The sequence below is a fragment of the Coccinella septempunctata genome, chromosome 7 (genome assembly GCF_907165205.1).
Source record: "Coccinella septempunctata chromosome 7, icCocSept1.1, whole genome shotgun sequence".
Lineage (NCBI taxonomy): Eukaryota > Metazoa > Arthropoda > Insecta > Coleoptera > Coccinellidae > Coccinella > Coccinella septempunctata.
This window is the reverse complement of record NC_058195.1, coordinates 26,822,283-26,831,434: the sequence shown is the minus strand read 5'-3', so window position 1 is coordinate 26,831,434 and position 9,152 is coordinate 26,822,283. Positions and strand designations below refer to the sequence as shown.

The 9,152-nt window shown below is 35.2% G+C and overlaps 1 protein-coding gene across 4 annotated transcripts in view; it reads right to left on the bottom strand.

The window, feature by feature from the left end:
* LOC123318010 (eye-specific diacylglycerol kinase) overlaps positions 1-9,152 on the bottom strand; it is a 291,641-nt gene that overhangs the window by 117,686 nt on the left and 164,803 nt on the right. The window lies entirely within an intron of this gene.

Genomic DNA, 9,152 nt, shown 5'->3' with positions numbered 1-9,152 from the left:
ATTGATTTCGACTTGCATTTTATTGCATATAATTCAGAGAACTCATATTTAATATAGATTTGAAGAAAGTATTTGAAAAATCATCAGAAAAACCACGATGACACATAACCTAAAATGAAATGGAGGCTGTTCATTTCAAATTGACGCTTGAATCCCCACCCCTTATCGATACCCGCTGCAATCGCAGCGACACCTATCCTACGTTTCTTGTTTTCGGGGACACATTTTTAGTACGTCGATCGTTCTCCTTCTCTCTACTCTCCATAACCGTCAATAACCTCACCGCCGGACTCTGTGGCCGCTGTTTGACAGTCAGCCATCTTGAAGTCACCGAGAGAGAGAGAGACCGAAGGACACCGACAGAGATCATAGACAAACTACAGAGACAGAGATAGAGGGCGTACCCCGGTGAACTGGTGCTTTTAAATTTTGACTTGACTGAATTCCGTTTATTTTTTTTTTGAAACCGTTCATATTTTTCACTCAATTGTGACTTGACTTAGTTCAATTATTTTTCCGAACCGTACATATTTCTTCACACTTCGTTCAATTGAGACTTGACTTAGTTCAGATATTTTTTCGAAACCGTACATATTTCTTTACACTTCGTTTAATTGAGACTTGACTTACTGGATGTACAGGGTGGGCAAATTTCGATGTTTTAGCACTACAGCTTTCAAACCAGAGGAGATAGACAAAATCTGATACCCCATTCTCGGTCTCTTTTTCTGAGAAACTAACAAGAGTAGTAGTCATTTTTGGCCACCTTCTTTTGTTTTTGAGTTATAAGCGAAAATTGGAAAAATGGCGATTTCGAAATAAATTTATATCTCCGCTAATACTAACGATAGAGCTCCGAAATTGAAACATTATACAGGCACTTTTTTATGTAGAATCCAGTGGCGTCCTTGTCTTTTTAGCAGGATTTTCAATTACGAAGCTATGACCCAAAGTTATGTTTTTTTAAATGGGAACACCAGATTTCGGTGCAATTTTTTGAAAGCTTGATTTTTACTGATTTCAAAAATATATAATATCATATGGTTTGTATCAATATAAACAATAGAAAATGGTCAAAAAACTTTTTTTCTCAATATTTCTATGGTTTCAACTTTTGACGAGCACAGAAAAATAGAGCCTCTCATAACAAAAGCAGTCTTCTTCCGGCAATGTCATTCTTTCTATGCCTTCTACCAATTTTCACAAAATTTGAATCTTGGAGAAATTGAGTTAGAAGCATAGAAATGAAAGAACTAATAGAAGGAGACTGCGGTAATCATAAGATGCTTCATTTTTCTATTTTCATCAAAAGTTGAAACCATAGAAACATTGAGAAAAAAGGTTTTCGACCATTTTCTATTATTTATATTAATACATACCATATGATGTTATATATTTTTGAAATCAGTAAAAATTAAGCTTTCAAAAAATTGCACAGAAATCTGGTGTTCCCATTTAAAAAAACATAACTTTTGGTCATAGCTTCGTAATTAAACATCTGTTAAAAAGGCAAGCACGCCACTGGATTCTACTTAAAAAAGTGCCTGTATAATGTTTCAATTTCAGAGCTCTATCATCAGTATCAGCGGAGATATAAATTTATTTCGAAATCGCCATTTTTCCAATTTTCGCTTATAACTCGAAAACAAAAGAAGGTGGCCAAAAATGACTACTACTCTTGTTAGTTTCTCAGAAAAAGAGAACGAGAATGGGGTATCAGATTTTGTCTATCTTCTCTGGCTCAAAAGGTGTAGTGCTAAAACATCGAAATTTGCCCACCCTGTACATGCGCGACAAGGATAGAAGACAAAATTGCGACAGGTGTTTTAATCTTGTATCGCAATTAGAAGTTAGTTGAAAAACGCATATGAACGCATATATGTTGATTTATTTTACGGAGTTTTGTGAATTGAATTCAAGTTTTATATATATGTCGGTTTATAACGTTTTGCGACGTTGTCCGATAACCCTCTTCCATTCCTCTCGGTTGTGTACCAGTGCCTCGTTCAATTCTCTTGCACTAATTGCCTTTTTAACTCCTTCCCTCCAGGTCTTTCTTGGGCGTCCTCTTTTTCTCTTCTCCACAGGTTGCCATTCCATCAGTTGCTTCGGTATTCGTTCGTTCCCCATCCGATTCACATGTCCGTACCACCTAAGTTGTCTTCTCTCTACATCCTCACGTATCTCACCTTCAATGCCCATTCGTTCCTTCACCACCTCATTCCGGATTCTATCTCTTCGGGAAATTCTCAATGCTCTTCTCATGGCATCCATCTCAACTGCCTCGATCTTTCTCATATACTTCTCTGTAATCCTCCATGTCTCCGAGCCATAAAGAAGACTACTTTTTATTATGGTTTCATATATTCTGAATTTCCTACCTTTAGTTATTTCTTTGCTCCATAGGATGCTGTTTAAACTACCAATCGCTCTCCTTGCTTGAACTATCCTTCCTTCGATCTCCTTATTATCTGTTCCCGTCTCGTTGAAATTGACTCCTAAGTACTTATAATCTTTACATTTTTCAATTTCCCCCATATCTTCCAAATCCAAGTTCGTTGTTTCTTCTGACCCTACACACAAGTATTTCGTCTTCTCCAGATTTACCTCTAATCCCCACTTTCTATACTCCTCTATCAGCTTTCTCATCATATATTCCATGTCAGACTTATCTCTAGAAATGACTACCTGATCGTCGGCAAATTGTAAACTGTACACAAAGTTATCATTTATGTTCATTCCCATATTTGCTACCTTACTCTTCCATTTCTGTAGTACTACTGAAACATATATTTTAAATAACGTTGGCGAAATACAGCATCCCTGTCTTAAACCCTTCGAAACACGAAATCTCTTCGTTAGATACCTACCGATTCTTATTTGAGAGTACGAATTGTTGTACAAGTTTTTCAACGCAGTAATCAATGTATGGCTTATATTTGATGTTTCCAATACCTCCCACAGTTTCTTCACAGGTACTGTATCATAAGCTTTTTTTAAGTCCACAAAGGTCATATGTAGGTACATCTCTGTTAATAGCTAGCTTCTTTTCAATAATTTGTTTTAAGCAGAATATATTGTCAGAACATGACCGACCTGCTCTGAATCCGCTTTGTTCTTCCTCCTCCTTTGGCGCGTATTCCTCTTCGATCATATCTCGAAGGATTCTTCCGTACAGCCTGCTCATAGTACTAGTAACAGAAATCCCTCTGTAATTCTCACAATTTTTTCTGTCTCCTTTCTTATAGATAGAATGAATTTGTGCCACCTTCCATTCCTCAGGTATTGGACTACCGTTCAGATAATAATTGAAATTCTTCGTAATCATCCTATAAAGTTTTCTTACCATTCTTCACTAATTCTGCAGCTATTCCCTCCGGCCCACTTGCTTTACCGTTTTTTGAAGACCTTATTGCCTTTTCCAGCCTTTCCTGTGTGAGATTTATCTGTTCTCCCTCTATCTCTATGTTGGATCTTTCGTTGTCCATTGTAAACTCATGCCTATCCTCAGTCAACAATCTCTTATAGTAGTTTATCCATTCCTTTGATTTTATTGGATCCAACTTCACCTCACTTTTGACGGGTCTTCTTATGGCATTTATGAACTTCCAGGCTTCCGTACACTGTCGTCCTCAAATATATGTATCTATCTCTTTGAATTTTTTATCCCATGTTTTATTTTTCGCAGCGTTGACTTTGTTTCGGCATACTCTCTTTGCTTCCATAAAGTTGTCTTTGTCTTCCGCCTTTCCCGAACCAATCCATCTCAAATAGAGTTTCTTCTTCTCGTTTACCGCCTCATTCACTTCTTCACTCCACCACACTTTCGTACTTTTCCTCCTTCCTTTTATACCTAGCGTTTCTCTAGCTGTTTCGTGTAAGCTACTAATTATGTTGTTATATGTATCTTCTATTGTCTCCAAGTTTTCATCTAGTTTTCTATCCAATCTTCTTTCAAAAAGATCCTGTGTACTTTCGTGTATGAAGCTATCTACGTTGTATGTCTCCAATTTTACCTCTTCCATATTTTCCTTGTGTTCTCGATCCTCCGTTTGTATTCGATGAGTATATGGTATGCAAATTTTTGCTCTAATACGATGGTGGTCTGATCCACATGTTGCAGCTCTTTGTTAAGTTTTATTTTTGAATATTTCGCTGCGAATGAATCTGTCCGCTTGAATTAGTGCCATAATTACCAAAGCCAGTGTTCGTTCAGCTTAGGAGTGTTATCTTTCCCTTTTTTCCATTAACTTTCCGCTACCTAAGAAAACAACAATATTTAGGACGAACATTGTAAAAAAAAGGGTGAGTCCTTTTCAGTTCTAATATTTCTTTTTATAAAATACATAAAAGGTGGTCCTTCAATTACATACATAAACATAAAAGTGGTCCAAATCGGGCCGAATATTGACATTTTCATTCGTATTTCTATCAGTTTTTCATTTCATCTTATCGCTTCAGTTCACAAATACTCCGATAATAAACGCATTATTTCATGATTTCGAATTCAGTTTCCACAATTGCTAGGTCGTTGAACTTTGCATGTTGAACATCTGTCGCGCAGTTTTGTGAAAAGAAAGCATTATTTATTTCTGAATTTTGTTTATATTTCACATTCGTCGAAATTATAATAAGTTTCCAATTGAGAACTGTTATTCTAGTAGAATTTATATGAGATTCAACTCAATATTTGATATATTCGAATATTAAAAATGGAATTGAAACCGGAAAATCGATTGATCATTTTGGAGAAGAAATCAGAATTATTGTTTACACGATTGCAGGATATGTATGATACAGGAAAGAAAGCGGAGAAGGATAAGAAACTGATTTCAGCTTTTCTTTCTAAGTCGCGCCATCGGGAAATTGTTAGAAGAGAATTCATTGAAACTATTGACACAATTGGGAACTTCTGCGTAGATGCCAGCGCCACGGTGGTAAAAGTTTGAACTAGTCTAAGTTAGTACAACAAACAGCTGTTTATCATTGATTAACCTTTCCTCAGTGTTTATTTGTGTTAATTCGTGCAAATAGCAGTGAAAGCTTTCAAAGATCCTAAAGATTCGTGTATTTCCTAGTTGAATTATTTAAAAAATTCTTTGAAACATCTTATATCAGATCAGATCAGGTACGTAGGAACTTTTAGTTTAGATCCTTCCTGAGCAATAATTTTTATATTATTTTCAGTTCTTGTGTTGAAATGAACAATAGGTTGAGTTTGCTTGAGCTTTTAGAATATATTTGCGCCTCAACGAGCAATTCAAGGACTCTTGTTGAAGGTGAAGAGGTGCAGAACACATAATTATGTGTGGTAAAACGAGTAGCAGCCTCAACACTTTAGACATATGTGCCCTTTGTCTGCAATCAAGTGCGCTCAACGCAGAACCCCAACAAATTTCTTTCATGCTTGAAAATGATACGGTTAAAATAAAAAAATGATTTGTTCCTGTAAAGCAGGAGCAGGAGGGAAATGCAAACATATTACTGCAGTTTTAATAAAACTATCTAGGTGTATAATGTTTCTATTTCTAGAAGGCGGAATCGTGCCAAATTAATTGAACTGAATATAATCAACAAAACTTATAGTCCCTTTCTTTTTTCTGCTTGGTTTTTTCTTTTTTTAGGGAACAGCTGTCTGATCTTGAGGTCGTTTCAAAAACCGATTTGAAGTGTGTATGGTCAGAGACCCAGCATCAGAGAACGGTACAAAGCAGTTCCTCTAAAGGATATGCCATGCTTAAAGGACAAAATTATATCATCTCCTCTGTCCGTAGATGAAATGGAAGTATTGAACTACTTCATTCAAGCTTTGCCAGATTCAGCTATAGCTAAACATAGGTTTGTTCAATAATATCGATTTCATGTTGATATACATTTATATCATTTGAATTGTAGGAAAGGCAGAAATTCAAATATTATTCCAGTAGACAGTGGAAAAAACTGTAGTACATCTGGAATATTGGATAATATTTTAGTAAATTGTGCGCAATCGGTTGTGATGATGGAATTAGCATCGGTGAATAATACTAACTCCCTTGATTGTTGTACAAAAATTTTAGAGAATTTTTCCAATGACGATCAATATGAATAGAATAGAATAGAATAGAATAAAATAGAATATATATTTAATTCAAGAATTATTGTACAACACAATAAAATTGAAATCCGTCAAAATCAAACTATTTACCTTCTACACAATTCAAAAAATTCTGACAGTGTATAGGGTTCACCTTCAACAATAAATTTATACAAACTCCTCTTGAAGATCTTTACATTGCACAAAGTTCTTAATTCATAAGGAAGAGCATTGACCAATTTTATCCCAAAATACAGAGGAGAACACTCCGTCATCGCTAAAGAATGATAAGGATAAAAAAATGGTTCTTTTCTTCTGGTTTGATTAAAATTTTTATATCTTTCAAAATATTGTGGATGAAGTTTCATGAAAATCAGTACCTTATATACATATAGACCATACAGTGTTAAAATATTTTGTTCCCTGAAATGTCCCCTACATGACTCCCTAAATTTTAGTCCTAATACAGTTCTCAACATCGATTTTTGTCTTAAAAACACTTGTTCGGATAGTGAGCTTCCCCCCCAAAAAATTATGCCGTAGGACAACAATGATTGAAAATTAGAGAAATATACAGTCTTCGGTGTATGATGATCCACTCTACTCTTGAGTACAAATGTTGAATATATGACTGAGTTCAGCTTCCTTGTTAGTTGGTCAATATGACAGTTCCATTTCAGGTGATCATCAAGAAAAACGCCCAGGAATTTGGTAGAGGTGGACACCACAACCTGTTCATTAATATGCTGTGGGATAACGGCAGAAGATCTATATGTACTGAATACTACACATTCAGTCTTCGCTATATTCAGCACTAAGCGATTGTTCTTGCACCAATTGTTTATCTCATCTAAGATTTTCTGTACCATTTCTATCGTTAGTCCAAAATTAGGAGATCTCAAGATAATATTAGTATCATCTGCAAATGATATCAGTTCTACAATAATTGCCTCGATAATTTTATTGTACAGGAATGATGGAAGATCATTAATGTAAACCAGGAATAGCAATGGACCCAGAAAACTACCCTGAGGCACACCTGTGTTGCTAACTTCCTGTGTAGACTGAGATTCACAGTTATTCACAACCATTTTGACAGTTTGAGGCCTATTACTCAGATAGCTTCTTATGAGTTTCAGTTGATTGTCTCTAATTCCATATCTCCACAATTTTTCGAGCAATATCTCTTTGTTCACACAATCAAACGCTTTGGATAAATCTAAAAATAACCCAATTGGTAATTCTTTCCCATCCAGTGCTGCTAAAAGAGAGTTATATAATTCGAATATAGCCGTCTCGGTTCCTTTTCCTTGGATATATCCATGCTGACTCGGAGAAAGAATCTTGAATTTTTTGAAGAAATTCAAAAGTCTTCCGCTCAGAACCTTTTCGAAAATTTTTGCAAAGCTAGATAAAATACTGATCGGCCGATAGCTTCCTGGTTCTTTTAAATCTCCTCTTTTAAATATTGGTTTTATTACTGCTATTTTTAAGGCCTCTGGAAAAACGCCATCTTTAAAAGATCTATTCATTATTTTAGCCAAGAGCTCAGCAATGAGGTGTATGGTTTCTTTTAATATATCTTGGGGAACTTCGTCCCATCCTGATGATCTGGAATTTTTCATCTTTTTTACTGTATGAATGATTTCCTCAGTGATGTCAAAAAGGAAAAAGGATTTCTCAGTGCATGGTATTGAACTACAATCACCCCTGTCAGATCCATCATCTACGTTGAATGTTGAGTGAACATTAACAAAAAAACTGTTAAAATCATCCACCAATTTTTGCGGTTCCTTTTCATCTTCAATTGGGCTCGAATGCCTACACTTTTTCCCCAATGATTCATTCACAATTTTCCATACTGCTTTTGATTTATTACTTGATTTTTCGATTGTATTTCGGTTAAGTTTTATTCTTTCACTTTTTATTAAAGAATCATATCTATATTTCATTTCTTTATATGCTGATAGATAATGGCCAGATGATCTAGATAAAATAAATAGGTAATCAAGTAATTTTTTATGATCTTTGATGTTGTTAGTTGTCTCTTTATGGTTGATATTGTTAATGAAACGGACTGTTTTTATGGGAAAGCAGGAAGAAAACACATTATTAAACTTCACAAAGAAGGATTCCCACAGTGAATTCGCATCTGCATGTGAGTCATCAGCTATGTCAGTCCAAACTTGGTCTGACATATATTCTATGAACTTCTTTTTGTTGTCCTGATTGAAGATTCTAATTTGCTTTTTCTCAACTGTTTTATTCTTGTGTTTGTTTCCAGAGAAGACAAATTTTTGGGCAGAGTGATCAGATATATGTTCCTCAATCACCCGAGCAGTACCTACTATGTTGGTCACAATATTATCAATGCATGTAGCAGATGTTCTAGAAATTCGAGTTGGTTCATTAATGGTTATAAGATATCCAAAACTCTCTATCAAGGATTTAAACATTCTAGTTGCTGATGTATCTAACAATAAATTAATGTTAAAATCGCCTGCAAGAATGAGATCATTTTTTTCTTTCAAGCAAAGAGATAATATCTGTGAAAGTTTTTCCAAAAAAACATTAAAATTTGAGGTCGAGGAATCAGGTCTATAAACACATATCATTACTATATTTCTCTCATTCAGACGTACCTGAGCCGCACAACATTCGATAATGAATGGAACACTGTGGTTGTTGATATCAAGTCTAGTCTTGAATGGAATATCAGCTCTGAAAAATTATGCACTACCTCCATGTTCACCATCATTTCTACAAAAGCTGGAAGCCAGATTATAACCTGGGATATTAAAATGTTTCAATTGTCCTTCATCCCTCCAATGTTCTGTCACAGCTAAGAAGTCAACAAAATGTTCATCAACAGCGTACTGAATTCTGAATTCTATGAAGCGATAGAATTACAACAGAACTCTAGCAGCTGGCACAATTTACGAAAATATAGGATAACAGGTTCTAGATGTTACGAAATATATACATATGGAGGGGGAGATTGGTCAAACAAATCTACCAAATATTTTTGGCCAAAATCATTGACCAACAAATATGTAAGACATGGCCTTAAATTTGA